Genomic DNA, 20,653 nt, shown 5'->3' with positions numbered 1-20,653 from the left:
TATAATAATACTGCAGTATTAGTTATGTAACACCTTACACAGAGCTGTTGTAAGAATGAGTAACATCAAGATAATGCAGTTTGAAGGGCAGAGCCGCCTATAATCAAATAATACAGTCATGAAGAGCAAAGACTTATTTAAGAGGAAGAGAAAAGAAAATCAGAAAGTCTTGGCAGAAGAGCGAACAGTCTCCATTGAAAGCAGTGCCTGTCTCTAGGCAGCAAACATTTTAATGACTTTTCAAAAGCTACCGTATTTTTCGCTCTACAAGATGCACCAGACCACAAGACGCACCTAGTTTTTGGTGGAGGAAAACAAGAAAAAAAATATTCTGAATCCCAGAAGCCAGAACAGCAAGAGGGATGGCTGCGCAGCAAAAGCAGTGATCCCTCTTGCTGTTCTGGCTTCTGGGATAGCTGCACAGCCTGCATTCGCTCCATAAGACGCACACACATTTCCCCTTACTTTTTAGGAAGGAAAAAGTGAGCCTTATAGAGCAAAAAATACGGTAAATGGACACGAAAGTCAGGGTACTTATTGACCGTAGCCGAAAGTGCCTTAAAAGTGACTGAAATTATTGGGATAATAACCGTCCCTTTCCATCCGACAAATCATTATGACGCACCTACAACATCCCCGACTGAAAAAGTTGACAGTGAAATCTCCATGCCTAATTTTCTCACGAGGAAACAGTGACGATCGAGACAGAATTCCAGGCCTTGCTGACAAATTACAAACCAACAAATCAACAGTAGCAGATGATATTCTCGCAAGAGTTCTTAAAAGAACTCAAATGTGAAATTGCTCGTTTTCTAACAAAAATATGTAATTCGCCCCTAAGACTGGCAAGGACCAAAAACCAATGGCGGAACACCAAGTTTTAGAAGTGGATCCCAGTGGAATCCAGGAAATTAGCTTGATGTTAGTTCCTGGAAAACTGGTGGAAAGCATTATTAAAGATATAGAAAATGTCTTGCAGGAGAAGAAACATCATGGCTTACACAGAGTTAGGTCTTGTCCTTTCAGAGTACAGTGGTACCTCTGGTTGCGAACGGGATCCGTTCTGGAGGTCCGGCCGTATCCCGAAGTTTTCGCAACCGGAGGACCGCTTCTGCGCATGCACCAGCGGCAAAACACTTCTGGGTTTGCCGCTTTTGCAACCCAAAGTTTGTGTTACCTGAGGGCAACGTAACCCGAGGTTCCACTGCACTTTTAGAGTATCAATAAGCACATCAATAGGGGTGATGCAGTAACTGGTTAAAGAATTGGAAGTCTAAAGAGTAGGGGGGGAAATGGCAGTTCTCTCAAAGGAGGGGTGTGAGAATCGGGGTTCCCAAGGGTCTGTATTGGGGCTGGTGCTTTTTAAACTTGTTTTTAAATGATTGGCATCTGGGGGTTAGGAATGGGATAGCTTGGTTTGCTGTTCTGGGTGGTTTAATCCAAAAAGGACCCCTCCAAACTGGATGAATGGGCGTTAAAATCAGAAATGCAGTTCAATGTAAGAGAGTGCAAACTGATGTTCACTAGGGCAAATAACACATGACTTCACCTAGACGCTTCCGGCATATGAAGTCGCCAGGGTTAGGGTTGTGGCAGATCGCTTGATGAAGATGTCGACCAAGTGAATGGCAGCCGTGAAAAAATTCCACGTTAGGGATCATTAGATTGAAAGTAAAACTGCCAATATTCATGGTGTGACTGCGCTTTGAATATTGTGTTCAGCTCTGGTTGCCGCATCTCAAAATGGATGTTGTAAAAGCTGGAAAGTTTCAGAAAAGGGTAGCCCAACCGGGAGGCTGGAGCAACTCCCTTATGAGGAAAGGTTATGAAATTTGGACTTAAGTGTGGGCTATGAGAGAAGTGTATAAAATTTTCCATGGTGTTCTTCTTCCTCTCATATAACAGTAGAACTTGGAATCATCTAAAGGAGCTGGAAAAGTCAGAATACAACAAAGGTGTATTTTTGCACAATCGCCTGTAGAGAGGGTGCTATAATAATAAATTAATAATAATAATAACAACAACAACAACAACAACAACAACAACAACAATAATAATAATAATAATAATAATAATTTATTTATACCCCGCCCATCTGGCTGGGCTTCCCCAGCCACTCTGGGCGGCTTCCAACAAAATATTAAAATATCGTAATACATCAAACATTTGTAGCACCTACGTCCTGCTTGTGGAATACTGGGATTCCTGTATATTTTTCACAGTATCTCCTCACAAACATGAAGGTTAGGGGTTAGGAATTCAAATACAACCACCAGCTTAAAAAAACAACCACCTGCAGGGAATGCCAGAAGACAAACATTCCTGGTCACTGTATATAAACCTTGCTTTTTCAATTACACTGAGTAAAAGAGAGTTAATTCAAGGCTCAGTAGATAATGGCTGCAAGTCTGGAACCTACTCCAGACTTTTAATAACCTACTCTATATTTTAATATCGCTAAAAGCCACTTCCAATTAACCACAAACATCCAGCCTCCAAAATATAGTACAAAACTGAATGTGAAGGGTTACCTAGCAACCAGGATACAGGGCCAACTTAGGGCCTTTGGCTGTGGGATGGGGCGAAGGGGGCATCAAACTTCTGGACCTGATAAGCATAATATCACCAAGGAGCCTTTGATCCTCCGCATCTTGGCTGGGGAAAAGCTGGCCATTCCTGAGAAGATATAAAAATGATCTAAATGTTCTCCAAGGTTTTTGCTTTCCTGCAACTGTTAGCCTTCAACAGCCCCTTTGTTGACATAACATAGGTGCGCGCACACAGATGCCCAAATAGTTGGCCGGCTTGGAACTGAAGCCAATTTGCTTTTAAATAGTCAGTTTTGCCAGCAGCATGCATGCTTAAACTTTCTGAGACTGACTGCATGCTTTCAGGAATCCAGAATCTCTGCATTGCCAAATTTGGTGATTCAGCCAAGAGTAACAAGTTCACAAATAGCAACAGGTGCTTGCAAAGGGTATTAGTTAACATAGCAAATATATCAATAAACTCTCCTTTAATATCCAACAGAGGGTAATCTCTCTCTCTCTTTTGTTTTATTTATTTAGGGTGTTTGCTATTTTGGGTGCTGCCTTCCTTTCTATTGTAGTCATTTCCTTTTCCCAGAAAGCCAGGTATAAGATAATCACAAAACCCTTCGTCTGATGTGCAGTGCCACAGAATAAGTCTTCAGTTGGCTATACTGTTAAGAGATTTTTTTAAAAGATTAACTGCAGTGGGAAAGGAGGAGGTGATTTTAGTTGGGATTGTGGCTGGGAAGGGACCTGGCGTGGTGCAGGGCCAATGAAAATTGGGAAATCAACACATCTAGGTTTTAAAAAATTTAAACCTCCTGATGTGGCTACTAACCATGCAGCTAATGTAACAGGTAACTAGACCCCTACTTAGTTCCATCTTCAAGAATGAACACACAAAAGCACCTTAGATTAAACTACTGCTCCAATATTGCCTACTCTTAGTAGCAGCTCTCCAAGGTATCATTAAAGCTATGGTTTTCCCAGTAGTGATGTATGGAAGTGAGAGCTGGACCTTAAAGAAGGCTGATCGCCGAAGAATTGATGCTTTTGAATTATGGTGCTGGAGGAGACTCTTGAGAGTCCCATGGACTGCAAGAAGATCAAACGTATCCATTCTTAAGGAAATCTGCCCTGAGTGTTCACTGGAAGGACAGATCCTGAAGCTGAGGCTCCAATATTTTGGCCACCTCATGAGAAGAAAAGACTCCCTGGAAAAGACCCTGATGTTGGGAAAGATGGAGGGCACAAGGAGAAGGGGACGACAGAGGACGAGATGGTGGGACAGTGTTCTCGAAGCTACCAGCATGAGTTTGACCAAACTGCGGGAGGCAGTGGAAGACAGGAGTGCCTGGCGTGCTCTGGTCCATGGGGTCACGAAGAGTCGGACACGACTAAACAACAACAACAACTCCAAGGTATCAGGGCCAATCCCATTGCCAGCTCAAGCCCTGAAGATGCAGAAGTCTCCTCCTCTTTGATTTTCCATATTCCCAAAGATGCTCACCTACTTTCCCAATCACTGCTTTGTAGCTTGAGTCCTCCCCAAGCAGCCTAGATATTTATAGCTTAATTAACAGTGTCCTGTTTCTTCGCTTCATTTTAGAACAGACTCAGTGGGTAAACGTCAGCTTGTCTATAGGAAAATCTGTTTTATTTTTCTGCTGCGAAAACACACAGGGTGGCCCATGCAAATAATAATAATAATAATAATCCCTTCCATCTGCTTTTTAAGAACGGCTAGTTGAAATTTGCTTTTACTGACTCTGAGATCAATGCTGTGTTAAGAGACATAAGCTCCCCATTTTCATGTACACTGTTTTCCCCCTCTGTGCTAGTTGGCCTTTTATTTTATTTTTAAATGGCTTTTTATACGTTCAGTATTTAAGTTTTTTATGTAGAATATAAAATAATAAGCTGCTTGGAATTAAGAACTGCCTCATATGGCACAGAAAAAGCTGGGATTCCTATACCTCCACTACGAAATGATCGTGTCTTTTCTGTAAAATTTAAAGAACATTTTGTCTGAAAATAAATTTACTCAAGAGGCCTCGAGCGAACATGACTCCCACGTACAAGATTGTTCAGATCCTTCAAAAAAACTCAAAACAAATTGCAGAAAATCTATGGCATAAATACAGGGACTAGCTTTTTCTGTAAAACGCGTAGCAGCCCAGAACAGGGTGCTTGGTATAAACTGTGCTCACTTATATGGTACAGTGGTACCTTGGTTCTCAAACTTAATCCCTTCCGGAAGTCTGTTCCAAAAGCAAAGCGTTCCAAAACCAAGGCGTGCTTTCCCATACAAAGTAATGCAAAATGGATTAATCCGTTCCAGTCTTTTAAAAACAACCACCAAAGCATGAATTTAACTATCTAACGAGACCATGTATCCATAAAATGAAAGCAATAAACAATGTACTGCAGTCACACAATCCATCAATCAGTAGCTGAAGTGGGTTCCACACATTCACAAAAACAAAACGAAAAGAGCCGCAAAAACCCAAAATAAGTAGCAAAAACAGACAGACCTCAGTATGACACTCAAACGGAGCATGTTCAGCTTCTGAAAAAAGTTTGCAAACCAGTTTGCAGTGTTTGGGTTCCAAGTTGTTTGAGTACCAAGGCATTTGAGAACCAAGGTACCACTGTACTTGAATTCATACTGGATGCCATATGTAACCTTGACCTGGGATCAGATGCTGAGTCCTCAGAGGACAAGCCAGACATCAAACATGTCAAACACACGCCTTGCGTGCTGAGGATCCACTTGATGGGTCATCCGGGTCAATGCGTAAGATGCCTGCTTGTGAGTAAGGAATCCCTGGTATGCCTTAACTGCCAGGAGGTGTGACTTAGGCAGTAAGAATATACAGTCGTACCTTGGATCCCGAACGCCTTGGAACTCGTACATTTTGGGTTCCGGTTTGCGAACCTTCTTTTGGAAGCCAAACACCCAACGCAGCTTCTGCGGCTTCTGATTGGCTGCAGGAGCTTCCTGCAGCCAATCAGAAGCAGCACTTTGGTTTCCAAACGTTTTGGAAGTCAAACCGACTCCCGGAACGGATTCCGTTCGACTTCCAAGGTACGACTGTATAAAGCAGGGTTTATCTTGCCTGGGCCGGATCAGTCCCATGGAGATCCCACCATGAGCCGGATTGCGCGCGCATGTTTTTCGGCGTCTGTGTTTGCGCAGGCGTGATTTTCAGTGTCTGTGCATGCACCGATACAGTTTTCGGCGCTGCAGAAGCGAATCCCCATGCTGCGCTACATCGGTTTACATAGCTGTCAACTTACAGATTTGCAAATAAGGGACCAACGGCCTCGAAAATAAGGGGTCAGCAGCCAAAATAAGGGATTTTCCAAGCACAAGTAGGTTCGACTTCTGAGCCCCTCCGAGCCAAAGGCAGAAAGCCAGCCAGCAGTCAAATGAAGCCTCAAGCGGTGGTTCCCACAGCGCAGCAACCCGGCAAAGGGGATGCAGCAAGGAAAACCACCGTCACCTCTCTGCTGGGAAGCGCTGAGCAAAGGCGAGTCCCCAGGCAATGCGGCCGATTTGATCGGCACAAGGCATGCAAGCTCCACCCCCCAGTCATTCTTAGACTCCTTATTGGTGAGCAACGCAGGCAAGCAACACAGCTGGAGCCTCCCTCCTCCCTGGCCGGCAGGGAGGGAGGGAGAGGAGCTGCTTCCTTTGAAACCCGGGAAATTTAAGGGACATCATCAATAAGGGACAGCAGCGGGACACGGCACTGGGATAAGGGAGTTTCCCGCCAAATAAGGGACGGTTGACAGCTATAGGTTTAGCGCTGTGCACGAGCAGGAAACTCGGTTCAGGGGCGGCTCGTGGGCCAGTCAAACGACCTCCATGGGCGCTTCCAGCCCATGGGCCTTAGGTTCCTGACCCCTGGTATAACGCCTCCCTCCTCAACAAAAACCAACAAATGAATAGAACCTACCCATGTGACACTGACACAACACCTTACACATACACTGTGTAGAAGAATGAAAGTTTACTTCTCCACCTCTCTTCTCCCCCAACTTTATACTGCCTATAACATTGGTGACTCACATCGAACATGAATGATCTGTAGAAAGAACTCTATGTACTTCTTTAACAAAAAAACAAATTTTAAAAAATAAAGCCTCCCTCTTGAACTTTCCAGTTGCTAGAAACAACATAAGTCTTTTGCTCCTTGGTGAAATATTAGATTGTTTCCCGATCACGTTTTGTTTTCTGTTTTTAAAAATATATTTTTTATTCGTTTTCAATTACAATAGTGCAATAAAAGCCTCATTACAACAATGCCAAATTATACTACCATTAATAATGCCAATCACTCAAAAACCAAATTATACAATTTAGGTGGTAGAATTGATGGTTTGGCGATTTACTCTATTTCTGCGTTCCAAAATCTTATAAATTTCCATTACACTTCCAGTCAGAATCACAAACCCTTATACCGCAGCTGCAATTTTAACGACTTCCATTCGCATTAACACCTTAAATAATTTATAGTCCTAGAGGTGAAGTATTCAAACTCTCTCTTTGTTGTTCTTGTGTGTGGCAATTATTCTGTCCTTGATGTTTCTCCCTGTCCTTGTAAAATATTATGTCTATCTTTCGTCAGATGTTGCTGTTCTCCATAATGTCTTGGGCCCTCCTTCCGATAATATCTGGGAACTAAAGTAATTCTCTGTGCTTGTCCTTGGATTTGTTGCTCCTACCGTATTTTTCGCTCCATAAGACGCACCGGCCCATAGGACGCACCTAGTTTTCAGGGGGGGAAATCAAGGAAAAAATATGATTCCCCCACCACAGCTCTGGGGGCAGCGGACAGGCTGCACGCAGCCTGTGCGCTACTCCAAGACCTTCTCCCTGCTTTTGCGGGAGGTGGCAGAATTCCCCCACCTCCCGCAAAAGCCCACAGGAGCCGCGCGCGACTCCTGCAGGCTTTTCAACCAGGAGGGAGAAGAGACTGAAATGGCTCTTTAAAGGCTGTGCGGCTCTTGCAGGCTTTTCTGCGAGGTGGGGGAATTCGCCCACCTCGTAGAAAAGCCCGCAGAAGCCGCGCAGCCTTTAAAGAGTGCACGGCTTCTGGGTGCTTTTGCGGGAGATGGGGGAATTCCCCCATCTCCCGCTAAAGCCCATAGGAGGGAGAAGGGACTGACTCGGCCAGTCAGACCCTTCTCCCTCATTGGGTCGAAAAGCCCGCAAGAGCCGCGCGCTCTTTAAAGGCTCTGCAGCTCTTGCGGGCTTTTCTATGAGGTGGGGGAATTCCCCCACCTCATAGAAAAGCCCGCAGAAGCCACGCACCCTTTAAAGAGCGCGCGGCTCTTGCGGGCTTTTCGACCCAGCTTGTGGGGCTGGAGATGGGGGGAAGCGTTGCTTTCCCCCACCGCCAGCCTCAAAGAGCAGACTCTCCTGGCTTCTGCGAAAGCAACGCGAAGCCTCTGGAACGCAGGCTTCGGAGGCTTCGCGTTGCTATCACTGAAGCCAAGGAGCCTGCATTCGCCCCATAGGACGCACACACATTTCCCCTTCATTTTTGGAGGGGGAAAAGTGCGTCCTATAGGGTGAAAAATACGGTATATTGCATACTGAATCCCACTCTCCTGGGCAAGTGTTTTGGTAAAAAGCTTTATCCTCTAGGACTCTAGGTCCTGAGGGCGCCATCGGAGCATAACCTTGTGAATAGGCCAAAATAAAACCTTGCGAATAAGCCAAAAGAAGATAACTAGCCTGCAAACAATTTCTCTAGCCTACCAAGGGGTTAGCAGCCTGTGTTTCCATGCTGAATATGGAGAAAGGGAACCTATCTTCCTCCTCTAAAGTCAACATGAAAAAGTCTTCTACCTAGTGGATTAGTGGTGAAGCAACAGAGCAATATTCTGCAAATCTTCTCCATTTCTGGGCCGGCTGCAGAGGAAAGGGCTTTGCTTCTAACATCGCTAATACAGATTTCATCTCTCTTTTGCCAACCTGCTTGTCTTCGTGGGATTTCCAGGTGCCTATGGCTGGCAGGTGAACCATGAGGCTGCCAGGATACTCCCTTCACCTCCAAATTGTGCAAAACGGAATGTGAAACCACCATAAAATGAGATGCAAGTGTAGCAGCAGCTCATTACTTGTTGCTACAACTAATTATTCCAACCACTTAAGAGAGAGAGAGAGAGAGCCCAGCAGAGCAAACATCCCCATAAATATACCTCAAGTTGAGGCAGGTGCCTTCATTTACATTTAAGAAACGCCCCAAACTCTGTGATCTACCAAGAGTTTGTGAACGGTGCCAATAGCTCAAATGTGTGCGCTTTTTTTTAGGCATAACAGCAATCCTACTGTATCAGAACATCTAGTCTAGCATCACGTTTCTCACAGCGGCCAGTCAGAGGATAGACAACTTTCCTTTGTATTCAAGCTCCAACAACTAGTACAGTGGTACCTTGGTTCTCAAACTTAATCCGTTCCGGAAGTCCGTTCCAAAACCAAAGCGTTCCAAAACCAAGGCCCACTTTCCCATAGAAAGTAATGCAAAATGGATCAATCCATTCCTGACTTTTAAAAACAACCCCTAAAACAGCAATTTAATATGAATTTTACTATCTGACGAGACCATGGATCCATAAAATGAAATCAACAATCAATGTACTGTGCTATAAAATAAATAAGAGTGTTGTAGATGATAAAAATTAAAATTCATTTCCACAGTCACACAATCAATCAATCAATCAATCAATCAATAGCTGAATTGGGTTCCACACAGACACAAAAACAAATGAACCAAAAAAGCCTCAAAAACGCAAAATAAATAGCAAAAAAAAGCAGCACCAAACTCAATCCGTTCTGAAAGTCCATTTGACTTCCAAAATGTTTGAAAACCAAGGCACAGCTTATGACTGGTGCAGGTGCCCCGGGAATAATAGCCGACAGCTGCATCAAACGTTCAGCTTCCAAAAACGTTCGAAAACTTACTTCCGGGTTTTCAGCGTTTGGGAACCAAGCCATTTGAGTACCAAGGTACCACTGTATTCAGAAACATGTTCCATTTATGGCTAATAGTCGCTGGTCTTGTTGGCAAAAAACGAGAAGGCAAGCTTACTGGGATATGTGGTCTCCAGAGGAGGAGCGTGCAGCCACTTTACACTTCCTCGATCCTTTTTGTCCCTGTTCAGCACCCAGCTAAGCCAAGGTTTGGTTTAGCATGGCTTCAAAACTCAGGCTCAGAGTTCTCCAACCCAAATGCAAGCTGCAGCCAAAGACAAACCTTCGGCTGGTGATTTAAATCATGCAATAAAATGACTGCGATTTTGCTCAGTCCACACTCTGCTCTATGCCATATTAATGCAATCTGTAATTTTATCTGAGCTTTGATAATACTGGTTTCCTGATTTCAACTTGCTTTAAACTAATCCTCCAATATATTTTTTTTACAAATGACTCCTTTAGAAATTCAATGTTACCCTGTCGGACTTCCTAGGCAAGCTTCCACTTCCATTGTAGTTGAATTTGACAGTGTGGCCCCTGTTTGCAAACAGAGTGACATTGGTTGCATTTTGCACTAGATTCTAGCATCACTCGGTATTAAATCCTGGACTGGCTCCAGGGCATACAGCAGTTCGTATACATATTTACTCCCTTTGTTCAATTGGAATTACTTCCTGTTAAGTATGCAGAAGCTAGCAGAGTTTCCCAAACTTGGGTCTCCAGCTGTTGTTGGACTACAACTCCCATCATCCAGGAACAGTGGTCAAGGATGATGGGAACTATAGTCAAAAAAACTGCTGGAGAACTAAGTTTCGGCAACCCTGGAGCATTCTATTTTGTCCCCTTGACTTTAATTATTTTTTAAGCGAAGGGAGTAGATTAAGTCAGACTACTATAGAATTCAGAAAACTGGTCTCAGACATTCAAATAAACTAACTATACAATCAACATGTGCGTAGTCTTGGAAGTAACATTAAACCACTCCAGTATATTTACAAAAGGCAAATCAAAAGTATTTAAAAAGTAATGAGAGTCTAAGACACCACCTATAATAAACAAAATCAATAGTCATAATTTATGTCTGTAAAACACCACCTATAATAAACAAAATCAATAGTCATAATTTATGTCTGTAAAAGTACTTCTATAATCATGCATTTGATGGAACACTTGTTGCCTGAGAAAACTCACACAAGGAAGATGCTACAGTTTATTTTTTTCTATTTGCCCACATGAATACTGCTGTGCTATCTGAACAGATCTGATTATCTTCATAAATCAGACAGACCTAGAGCCAACATTTGCGCATATAAATCTGCTCTCAAGCCAATACTCCATAGAGGAAGAATGTAACATATAACTTTGTGATTGTTGTTATGTAGCAACAAGCTTGGGGTAAAAAATAAAACATGTATACAGCACCGTATTTTTCGTTCTATAAGACACACCAGACCATAAGACGCACACACATTTCCTCTTACTTTTTAGGAGGGAAAAAGTGAGTCTTATAGAGCAAAAAATACGGTATTTCTGAAGGAAGCATGCAAACAGAAGCACTGTATTTAAAAGTAACAACCATTAAGAAGAAGAAAAAAGATTTTTAAATATTTGGACTTCAAAGTCAAGTTTTATTCTATTTAGCCTCCAAGTTTAATTGTCTAATCTACAGACTGGGGGCAGAAAATATGGCTATGATGTGACAAGCTGTAGAAAACTGATTTCCACTGCACATGCACTACTTCTCCTCAATTCCACAAATAAACCTTTGAAGGAAGCGGAGAGATTAACAGCATAAGGATGAGGACCAATTTTCTTTTTTTTAAAAAACCAACATCTGCCACCCAAATACATTGGATTCTGCACTGTATAACATACAGCTTAATGCTAAGGTCTTCTGTACCACAACGATTCTGGTATTTCAGGCACATTCAGACAGTTGTGCAGCTAGATGCATGAGTGCAGCATTTTTATAGGACAGGGTTTGAGTTGTATTACTTCAAAAGACGCAGTTACACACAACAACGCAAAAAGCATCAGAAAACAAGACTCGTGATGCCTCTGAAATGCCTGTAAATGATTCAGTCCTGTCCTAGAAGCACACAAGGCAGTAACAGAATAATCCCTAGCAGCAGCAAGTTGCAGAACGTACCCATTTTTTAAAAAGAGGTTTGGAAAGCTGTACTTCTTGAGTAGGAGGGTAGAATTAAATATTAGCCCTTGGGATCACCAATGCAAACTGTTATCTCCTAGGTTAATAACCTACACCCTGTAGTTGGGGTTAAGTATTAAATGAAAGGTTTTGGAATTATGTATTTTTCACACAGAGTGGCAGGAAAACTGCCATGCGGGCAAGACTACTATGTATTCCATGTGTGCCACTGGAGAATCAGTATAATATAGTGGTACCTCGGGTTAAGAACTTAATTCATTCTGGAGGTCCGTTCTTAACCTGAAACTGTTCTTAATCTGAAGCACCACTTTAGCTAATGGGGCCTCCTGCTGCCGCCACACCACCGGAGCACGATTTCTGTTCTCATCCTGAAGCAAAGTTCTTAACCTGAGGTAATATTAGCGGAGTCTGTAACCTGAAGCGTCTGTAACCTGAGGTACCACTGTACAGTGGACGCTCAGGCTGCGAACGTGATCCGTGTGGGATGCACGTTCACAACCCACAGTGGCACATCTGCGCACACACGGGTTGCGAATCGGTGCTTCTGCGCATGCACAAAGTGCAATTTAGTGCTTCTGTCCATGCGCGACAGCAGAAACCCGGAAGTAACCCGTTCTGGTACTTCTGGGTTTCGGCGGGTGCGTAACCCGAAAAAATGCAACCTGAAGCGGCTGTAACTCGAGGTATGACTGTATATGTAAACTCAACTGTCATGAAGAAGAAGATTTATACATACATACATACATACCCCGCCTATCTGGCTGCGTTTCCCCAGCCACTCTGGGCGGCTTCAAACCGAATATTAAAAACACAATAAAACATCAAACATTAAAAACTTCCCTAAACAGGGCTGCCTTCAGATGTCTTCTGAAAGTCAGGTAGTTCTTTATTTCCTTGACATCTGATAGAAGGGCGTTCCACAGGGCGGGTGCCACTACCGAGAAGGCCCTCTGCTTGGTTCCCTGTAACTTCACATCTCACAGGGAGGGAACCGCCAGAAGGCCCTTGGAGCTGGACCTCAGTGTCTCGGCTGAACGATGGGGGTGGAGACGCTCTTTCAGGTATACTGGGCCAAGGCCATTTAGGGCTTTCAAGGTCAGCACCAACTCTGAACTGTGCTCGGAAATGTGCTGGGAGCCAATATAGGTCTTTCAGGACTGGTGTTATATGGTCTCGGTGGCCACTCCCAGTCACCAGTCTGGCTGCCACATTCTGGATTAATTGAGTTTCAAAGGTAGCCCCACGTAGAGCACATTGCAGTAGTCCAAGCGGGAGATAACCAGAGATGCACCACTCTGGCGAGACAAAAACTTGATCAAAATGAGCAGTTTAAGAACACAGGAGGATGATCTATTCTCCCTGTGCCCCTGGATTTATCAGAAAGAGAAAACCCTGTTTTCCAAACTATTGCCATTGGAAACAGATGCAGCAGGGTGTAACATCTAGCCACTGGTGTATCTCTTAACTAGTCATACAAAAGCCTTCATTGTCCAGAGTTGCAGAGAAGACCAGAGATAAGTTATCTCCTGTAATGAAATCTCCTCTATTCACCGGCCATCTGAGGCTCCTTGAATTCTCAACTCTTCTGCAGAATCTGCTAACCAGGGTTTGACACACCTGTGTGATTTAAGGCGATGTCCAAAATAATGATCAAGTGTTCTGAGACCATGTCCACATACAGTCGCACATTGGATCCCGAACGCCTTGCAAGTCGAACATTTTGGCCCCCGAATGCAGCAAACCCGGAAGCGAGTGTTCCGGTTTGCGAACATTATTTGGAACCCAAACGTCCGACGGGCCCACTGATTGGAGCTTCCTGCAGCCAATCAGAAGCTGCGCTTTGGTTTCAGAACATTTTGGAAGTTGAACGGACTATGTAGATTTCCATTGGTACAAAATGCATTGTGTTGCTGAGTCTTCCTTTATCATCAACTGCCTGTTTATCTTTGTTCAACTGCACTCTCCACTCCTTCCCTAGTTCTTTGCTAATCCCCCCCTAAAAATCATATACTGCTTTGTAGCTTTTACTGAATCTGTTTATTGATCAGTGTTAGAAATTCAGATATATAAGCTAATCCACCAAATGGTAACTTAAACCTAGGTTCCAGCTGCCACAACGGAATGTCTAGGCACTGCCTTTAATAAATAATAATAATAATAATAATAATAATAATAATAATAATAATACTTTCATTTCTATATTGCTTTATATTTTAAAGAAAAAAACTCAAAAGTGGTTTACAACACATTTAAACAACCCAGAATAAACCAAACTCAAGCTTCAAGGAAAATATTTCAGATCCTTCTCTAAGTGACATTTTGCTTTCCCTGTGTTTATTCACCTACTTAATTTATAGAGCTGCCCCACAGCAAAAGTGCTCCGGGAAGCCAGTGTGGTGTAGTGGTTAGAGCAGAGGTAGGCAACCTAAGGCAGGCAATCGCCTTCTCAATCCAGCCTGCGGACGGTCCGGAAATCAGTGTGTTTCTACATGAGTAGAATGTGCTGCTTTATTTAAAATGCATCTCTGGGTTATTTGCAGGGCATAGAAATTGTTCATTTTTTTTTCTTTCAAAATATAGTCCGGGGGCCCCACATGGTCTGAGGGATGGTGGACCGGCCCACGGCTGAAAAAGGTTGCTGACCCCTGGGTTAGAGTGTTGAACTAGGACCTGGGAGATCAGGGTTCAAATCCCCACTCAGCCGTGAAACTGAGGGTGACGTTTCTCCAGTCGCAGTCTTTTAACCTACCTCGCAGGGTTTTTCTAGGTATTAACTGAGGAGTGGGATGAACCATGTACTCCTTGGAGAAAAAGGCAGGATATAAATGCAGTAAGTAAGCTCTTGTGCTGACCTGCTGAAGAAAGATGGAGGGGCCGGCCGGAGGGAGAGATCAGTCGGTGAGCTGGCATCCAGAGATCTCCACGTGGTCGGAATTGGACCTGCACCAGTCACAAAACACGCCTGGCAAATTTCCATCACTGCTACTTTTTATGAGACGTCTCACCCAGTGTGTTTCTTTGCATATTAGGTTATGCCACACACAGGACTGGTCACTATCTTTCAGAAAAACTACAATATTCACCTGTAGCTTCAGAAGAAATAACTGTCTTACTTCAGAAACCTACTGGTTTATGACTACCGGAGGGATCATAAGAAACGTCCTATTTCATCCGATTGCCGTAACTGGGCTGAAAAGGCCTTAAACACATTCCCGCAAGCAGAAATTGTTTTAAGGGAATGAAATTAAAGATAATGGGGATACAAAACACCGCCTAGCTACTTCTATGCAAACAAAGTGTACAGCCAAATGAAGAGCAATTTACTCGTCGTACTCATCTCATTTAACGCTTACTCTAGCCTTAAGATACTAAAATCTATTAATTCATACGCTGTGGTTTCGCACAGTAACTATCCTGTGAAACTGCTCTGTGAAGCCATTGTAAAGCCAGAGAACAAGTACTAAAGGAGCCTGAGGGTTTGTCAAGACGGCGGTCTTTCCCCCCGGCCAGCTCTGCGCCACAACACGAAAACTGGTGTATCTGTGTACAAATGTATTTGTGCAATACTATAGGGGCATTTAGAACTTCGCCAGCACGCAAAGCCTGGAACAAAATGAGCTCTCAATCTTATTTTCCATTCTTTTAAATTCCATACATTTGTTAGTTCCATTTGCATCCTAGATCCTACTTTTCCCGCTGAGAATTCGAGGCAGCCTCACAACATCCCTGTGAAGTAGGACAGGCCAAGAGATCTAGTGAGCTTGGCCTCTCCGGTTGTGGCCTCATCCACTAACTACAGCACATACATTTCCTTCACATACGGTTATTGTGGCTAACAGATGTGAAGAGCACTGCAGGGGAGTGACATGTGACCTTAGACAACATGTCTTGGGACATAAAATTTGCTTCTAATAGGCAAATCAAGGGAAATTTATGGCTCGAAATATGTTAAATTCTGCATAGCTTCTCTTCTGTTCCCAAACATGCTTCAAATCTATCCGTGATCCTAGATATGAAACCGTTTACTGTTGGAGCTGCCAGAACCAGTCGACTGGACGTTTTTTGGAACTACTAGTTCAGCAGAATTTGCAAAGGTGATACACTTATGGTCTCACAATTCAGGGCAGACATGCTTTTACTGTACTTTAATTTGCATGTGATCAAGTTACACGGAGCCAGATTGTGCAGATGCAATGCTTCTACTATCCCTGTTTTGGATCACTACTCTCTCTTTGCATTCATGCGATTAACTAATTAACTTAAAACAGGAGTACACCTTAGAGGAGAATGACAAAAACAGAACGTGTGTATAAAATACTGTAGTTTCTTTAACAGCACAATCCTAGGCAGGCCTCCTGAAATACAAAGTCAAGTGCAATGAGAGTTGCTCTCAGGTTAAGAATGTGTTATCACAGGGCTGCAAACTCAGATAAGAAATAACACTCATGTAAAAGAGCAAACAGATGATCAGAATAAAGTTATTTACTATCCTACACAAAGGCAAATCTTAAGTCCTGTAACTAAAGGCTACCCAAAGTCTAGCTAGCATGAACAGGCTGTAACAAAGAATAAAACAGCTCTGTACAAGTAAGAAAAGTTACAGATATACATTGCTAAACAATGGAGAAATAAGCATTTCACCACTTAAAATGTACTCCTATTGCAAATTTATGCAATTGCCTCCTTTTGAAAAAAATTGCAATAAACTAATTTACGTAGCTTAAAAAATCACAAATTAATCCGAGAGATGAAACAATCTAAAAAAAGTGCTTTCTGAAACGTTCTATTTGTTTTAAGTGTTGAGGCCAAAGAGTAGCATCCCCACCTTTTGTTGGGATATTGAAGAATGCTAACAGAAAATAATTCAAGGCTGCACTACAGAGTACTGTACACTTAACAAAGAACTATTGGTTACAGTGACAAACTTCTGCATTCCTCTTAGAATTTAGGTTACTGATCAATTAACCGCTTAAAAATCAAGATCTGAATACTGACCCTAGCATTATAAAAGAAAAGCACTGCTGGGCACTGCAAACATTGCTTGAGTTATTGAAGCCTTCCAGCCATCTCAACCACCAATTTAACAACGAAGGAAAAAACCTACACAGGAGAAATCTTTTATCGGGTCCACACATTCATTTACCAGGCAAACCTTGAGGACACAAAAACCTCACCATCCAGAATATATTTAACAAAATTACCCTTCAAGCAACATGTTGCTGTCCAATTATCAGGAAAATATGCCGTGTTTAACAAAAGTTTCTGGAATTTACTGCAGCAGGAAAATCAGACCCGACCATTATAAGTATTTGCCCAGGTCCTCAAAAATAAGAGAGTAACTTCATGGACTTAGTACATGAAGAGAAGGCTTCTTCTTTCCAGAGACTGAGTAATGTTGCAACACTCCTCTACGCAATAAGGGCGTGTCGAGATTGGAGCTCTTGTCTCATAGAAATGTCATTTTTGTCCCACAGAATTCGTCACGTGTGTATGCACACATGCAATTCCTCTGCCAGTAAGTTCAGGCTGAGCTTTTTTCAGTTCCAGCATCACCACAATACTTAATGTTGATCATTACACTTCCCCATTTGAGAGCACGCTGAATTTAAAGGGCTAATAACATAGTTTATTATGTTTTCCTCCTGCCCTTTGAACAAGGATCTCAGGGTGGCACATATAAGTCCGTCCCTTATCCCCACAGTTACCCTGCAAGACAGGCTGAGAGATAACCACCAGTCCAACATCACTCAAGAGAACTTCATACATAAAAAGCCCAAACTAAAGAAGAGTGCATAACCAAGATGATGGACTAGGCCGAAATGGCAAAGATGACCGTGAGGATCAGGCACCAAGAGGGCAAGAAATTCAGTCAAGAGGTTTGCAGAATATCTTAAGGACCGCTGTGTATACTTAAAAACATCAGGAGGAGATTGTTATAGGACTTGTAATATGACTGAAGGTAAAAAAGGAGATAATATGGATTGGAAAAATGTAATTAGATGCAAAAAAAATAGGGAGAAATTGGAAATTGGGGGTGGAAGTCTGAGAGATCTAAGTAATCCCAGAAGTGTAGAAATTGAAAATTATGTGAATGTATAAGAATATTGTTTTAAAAATGAAAATAAAATATTAAAAAAATAGAACGTCATAGATATGCAGATACAGTGGTGCCCCGCAAGACGAACGCCTCGCAAAACGAAAAACTCGCAAGACGAAAGAGTTTTCCGTTTTGGAGGTGCTTCGCAAAACGAATTTCCCTATGGGCTTGCTTCGCAAGAAGAAAGCCCATAGGGAAATCTCCGCCGGCCTTCAGAAGAGGTCCTGGACCTCTTCTGAAGGCTGGCGGGGGGCAAAAGTCTTTGCTCCCCCCCGCCAGCCTTCCCGGGATAGCGGAGAAGCGCAGCGCGTTTCTCCGCTATCCCGATGGCTTTTGAAGGCAGGCGGGGGGGAGCAAAGACTTTGGCCCACCGCCGGCCTTCAGAAGAGGTCCTGGACCTTCGCTGTCGCCCGCCAGCATTTTCAGATCGCCCCGGGACAGCGGAGAAGTCCTTGCCCCCCCCAGCCTTCAGAAGAGGTCGGGGGACAGACTGTCCCCGGACCTGGTCTGAAGGTGGTTTCCCTAGGAACGCATTGATTGATTTTCAATGCATTCCTATGGGAAACCGTGCTTCACAAGACGAAAAACTCGCAAGAAGAAAAAACTTGCGGAACGAATTAATTTCGTCTTGCGAGGCACCACTGTATTTGACCCGAGTGTTAGAAAAGCTAGGAGCCAAATGGTTTCTGGGACCTGGGTTGTAGGTGCCAAAACTGAATGTCTAGTCGCCACCGAGGGCAGGAGAATTGGCAACACTTTTTATTTATTAATTAATAAGCATGAACTACTACGCAATTCACATAAGTGACACATTGTAAATATCACATTTTTCCAGAAATTGTTAATACATGTTTAATGTGGTGTTTACAATAAAAATATTGGTACCGTGCTTGAGTTTTCAAAACACTCTTTACTGATAAACTCCTTAATATATTGTTTATCCTTAACTTGGAAGCTTCAAAGCACATATACATTTCAGTAATCCTTGAGTTTCAGCCAAGCGCAAAAAACGGCACCCAGACTTTTAGAGGTGCTGCAAATGGAGAATCTTTAGGTGCAAAATGCGCCTTGATAATTTCGAACCCTGTTTGACCCAACGTCTTTCCAAATTCCAGCGCTTCACCAACCAACTAACACAACACAGATTGATGGTAGATTTGTATGGTAGTATAGTTCCAGCAGGATCACCAAGCAGGTGAACGTGAACTTCTGCTAACAGAAATTAGCAAAGGAAACAGAGTAGTTCTGTATTTTTCCTAAGAATATAACTCTTGTGTTTTATTCCGTTTTTGTATGTGTTGGAAGCTGCCCAGACTGGCGGGGGCAACCCAGCCCGATGGATGGGGTATAAATAATAAAATTATCCTTACTGGTATTATTATTGCAAGCAATGTAGCCCAGCAAACGCAGCCCAGCAGCCTGCGGTTCAAGTGTTTCATCCAACCCCTTTCCCCGTTAAACTTCATCCAAAACAAGTACAATCCAACCGGTTAGCTCAGGTGGTTTAAGAGCACAGGGCTGAGAACGCCAAGGTCATGGGTTCGATCCCCTGTACGGGCCTCCTGTATTGCAGGGGGTTGAGATAGATGACCCTCAGCTCCCTTCAGGGGAAACTCAGCCAGATGGGCAGGGTATATCAGTGCTTTTTTTCTTCTTTAAAAATGTTTAGGGGTATACTCTCCTTTTCCTACTCATATTGAAATACTGCCCCTCAATGAGGCCAAACTTAGATTCACAAAATGTTTAGGGGTACTCTCATTTTGACTCAAGAAAATCACCATTTTATAGTTCAAATCAGGGAAAACAAATACAGCAAACAGACAAAAGTATAAAGATTCACAAAATGTTTAGGGGTATGCGTCCCCCTGAAAAAAAAAGCACTGGTGATGATGATTAACTCTACCATTCTACACATGGGACTGGGGGGGCATATTGATTCAAAAAGATCCTATTAGGTAGATTCACATTAAAATCCTACGCCCTTTTAAAATGTGGGGTTTTGGGGGGGGGGGTTATTGGGTTGTTGTTATTTTTATTATGTATTTTGTGGTTTTGTACAGCATATACTTGGCACAGTAGCCCCCAGGACTGCCTGCAAAGTACATACGCCGAGAGAGGCCTTGTATGGGGAGCATATCTCAATATGGGGAGCATATTTCCATTTTCAGGGTCGTGGGTTCGAGCCCCACATCGGCCAAAAGATCCCTGCCTTTGCAAGGGGTTGGGCTAGACGGCTCGCGAGGTCCCTTCGTGTGACACTCGACTCACCTTGCAGGAAGCGGCATGCCAGGACCTGCCCGCGGCTTCCTGAGCCACATTCACACGTGCACGCGCGACACGCGCACCCACACCTCGCGTGCATTTGCTTTGCTGCAGAGCAGCCCACGGTTGCCAACCCCCCCGGATCCTGCCAATACTTTCCCCCTCCCCACCCCGCCCCGGGAATCCCCCTCCCTCGCCCCCGGGGGCTCCAGACTCGCCTCCCTTCAACCTACCAGGGCTGGGGATGAAGCAACACGCCGCCGCCGCCGCCGCTCGCGCCTCCCGGGTCCACCTTCCAGCGCCCAGCCAGACGTTCCATCCGCTCCGCTAGCGGCGGAAGGCAGCTCGCGACGCCCCGGCAAGCGCGCGCCTCTACACCTTCCTCTCCCACCAACGCGCTACATTCACGCTCCCGGGGGCGGGCGGGGGAGGAGAGGGAACCAGGAAGTGAGCAGCGCAGCGGCCACGCCCTCTCCCCATCCGCTTCCTCCTCTTGCCAGAGAGGCCACGCCCTCCCCATCCGATTCCTCCTCTTGCCAGAGAGGCCACGCCCTCCCCATCCGATTCCTCCTCTTCCCTAGAGGCCACGCCCTTCCCCCGTCCGA

The 20,653-nt window shown here is 43.9% G+C and overlaps 1 protein-coding gene across 4 annotated transcripts in view; it reads right to left on the bottom strand.

The window, feature by feature from the left end:
* ZDHHC3 (zinc finger DHHC-type palmitoyltransferase 3) overlaps window positions 1-20,512 on the bottom strand; it is a 44,725-nt gene extending 24,213 nt beyond the window's left edge. Inside the window, exons 1-2 of one of the 4 annotated variants that reach the window (XM_053410187.1) lie at window positions 20,282-20,512; window positions 9,635-9,781 (exon numbers count right to left, since the gene is read on the bottom strand). The gene's annotated coding sequence lies outside the window, so the exon portion shown is untranslated. Of the gene's footprint in view, window positions 1-2,531; window positions 2,677-9,634; window positions 9,782-20,281 lie in introns of all 4 variants that reach the window. The other 3 variants (XM_053410186.1, XM_053410185.1, XM_053410188.1) reach the window with 3 other exon arrangements.
* Window positions 20,513-20,653: the final 141 nt, after the last annotated feature.

This window comes from Podarcis raffonei, chromosome 12, assembly GCF_027172205.1.
Source record: "Podarcis raffonei isolate rPodRaf1 chromosome 12, rPodRaf1.pri, whole genome shotgun sequence".
Taxonomy (NCBI): Eukaryota; Metazoa; Chordata; class Lepidosauria; order Squamata; family Lacertidae; genus Podarcis; species Podarcis raffonei.
The sequence above is the reverse complement of the archived record's forward strand: the minus strand, read 5'-3'. Positions and strand labels throughout refer to the sequence as shown.